The sequence below is a fragment of the Corylus avellana genome, chromosome ca6 (assembly GCF_901000735.1).
Source record: "Corylus avellana chromosome ca6, CavTom2PMs-1.0".
Classification (NCBI taxonomy): Eukaryota; Viridiplantae; Streptophyta; class Magnoliopsida; order Fagales; family Betulaceae; genus Corylus; species Corylus avellana.
The window spans coordinates 12323685-12326393 of NC_081546.1; positions in this window are offsets into that span (position 1 = coordinate 12323685).

The window sequence follows — 2709 nt, forward strand, 5'->3', positions numbered from 1 at the left end:
AAGTTTTCAAAAGCTGAAGAAGCGCTTGATAACTGCTCCTATGTTGGCATTGCCTATGGGATCTGGCAATTTTGTAGCATATAGCGACACCTCTGAGAATGGATTAGGGTGCATGCTTATGCAAAACAACAATGTTATTGCCTAAGCTTCACGCCAACTAAAGACATACGAACAGAATTATCCTATGCACGACTTGGAGTTGGCAGTGGTCATGTTTGCCTTGAAGATCTGGAGGCACTACTTTTATGACGAGAAGTGTGAGATCTACACTGACCACAAAAGCTTGAAGTACTTCTTTACTCAGAATGAGCTTAACATGAGGCAGAGAAGGTGGTTGGAGCTGATCAAGGATTATGATTGTATGATCAATTATCATCTTGGCAAGGTTAATGTAGTAGCGGATGCGTTGAGTAGGAAATCAACAGTGGAGCTTGCTGCCCTTGGAATTTTCCAACCTCAGTTGATCAAGGAACTTGCTAGGATGGGACTGGAAGTAGTAGGAGAAGGTGTGCTTGCACACTTGGCTAACTTGATTGTTCAGTTAGAGCTACTTGAAAGGATTAAAGCCACTGAGTTGGAGGACCCTAAGTGTGCCAAGATCAAGCAATTGCTAGGAGTAGGGAAGGCTTCATGATGTGGTCTTTTTGTGTACCAAAATATATCAATAATAAATTAACCATTCACAATAGGACGAATCCTTGTAGGATAGGGCTATATTGAGGGTGTCGAACCTCAAGGACTACGTAGGTGTTGTTATCAAGCTTTTCAAGATTAAATATAACTTAATTTAAATATGTTTTTTTTGTTTTGTTTATAAAAGTAAAGACATAAAAATAAAGATAGTAGTGATGTGGGAAAGAATAGGCGATTGATTTCACCACTAACCACATAACAATGGACAACCAATTAATAAGGAAAATTCATAATATACAATGATATAAGGCTCGTCTCATTTGAGTAGTTAAGAAAATACCATCATTAAGCAATAAGTATAACCCATCTTTGGTTGGCACGAACTGTCCACCTAACCACTAAGATGCGGTGTGATCCGTCTTTCCTAGGTATGGCTTATCTAATTCCTTATTAGGATACATACAATCAAGGGAATAGTATAACCTATCTTCGGTTGGCACGAACTGTCTACCTAAATTACACTAAACTAGGTTGTAGTACAATCCATCTTCCCTAGACATGGTCTATCTAACCCTCTTGATCATATGTCAATTAAAACCATTGCATAACAATCATTCACATAATCACAGAAAATATGAAGGATTGAGTTCAATCAATATAAAAGACTTTCTAAGAAAAGATAAGAAATCCATAATAATTGAATATAAACATTAAAATCAATTCTCGCAGTTATACAATCATCATGCATATATAAAATCCCAAATTAAATACAATTAAGCCATTGTTACTTATAAAGGGCTACATCAAGGCCCTATTACAGAATTAGTTGCTCATCGGGGTGCTACGATGGCCTCCTGCCATGATCTTCTCCTCTTCAACTTGTCAGGCCTCTAAGAAGATAATTTATTTCTAAAACTACGTACATCTTTTCTTGAAGCTTAGGGGTCTATTTATAGGGAGCAAACAAGTCCTAAAAGCCCAAGGAATTCTATAAAAATTGTACTTGAGTCTCCTAGTCAAATTAGGAAGCAATCCTAGTCAAAATCATAATAGGATTTGTCCAAATTTATGTTCTTGTATTGCGGGACAATTTTGGCATAGCAAACGTTCTAATTAGGAAAATCATATTTCACAATAATTTGTACTATTTTGAGTTAGGTTTCTAATGCTACTGGAGTCACCTCAATCCGATATTTAAACCAAAAGTTATGGTCAAAATACTGAGACATGTGCAGAATCCAAATTTGAATCCAATCCGATTTTGACTCCAATTAGAGAAATTTCAATTTAATCATTTTCTTGATTTGATTAAATTTAACCACATCATTTAGGTCCTCTATTATGAGTTTAATCATATCTTCTAGGTTTTTTCAAAGTGTGCTTTAAAGCTAAAATCAATGAAATTAATTGCATCTTTATTTAAAACCTAAAAACAAGAAAACAATACAAAATAAAACAAATAACATTGCTAAGGAATTAATATATGCGAGTTAAGAGACTTGAATGTACAACATTCGGCGCTTATCACTCAGTAATTCAACCTTAAGGACAATGGGTTGCTCACCCATTTCAAGCAAGTATGTGTACTAGATGGCGAAGGACTAAAGAAGGAGATAATGAGCGAGGCTCATCGTTCCTCATATACTGTACATCCTGGTAGTACAAAGATGTACAAGGACGTGAAAGAGTCATATTGGTGGAACAATATGAAGCAAGATATCACAAGGTTTGTGGAGCAATGCTCAACCTGCCAACGGGTGAAGGTAGAGCATTAGAGGCCGGTAGGGATGCTCAAGCCATCGTTTATACTAAAGTGGAAATGGGATGAGATTGCCATAGATTTTATTTTGGGGTTACCTATGACGCCCACCGGAGAAGATTCCATTTGGGTGGTAGTCGATCGTCTCACAAAGAGTGCTCACTTCATTCCAATGAAGGTTAAGGATCCGATGGATAAGTTGGCCAGACTATATGTTCAGAATATAGTCCGATTACACGGGGTACCATTAGCAATCGTTTCGGATAGAGACTCTCGCTTTACTTCGAAGTTTTGGCAAAGTCTACCGAAAGAGATGA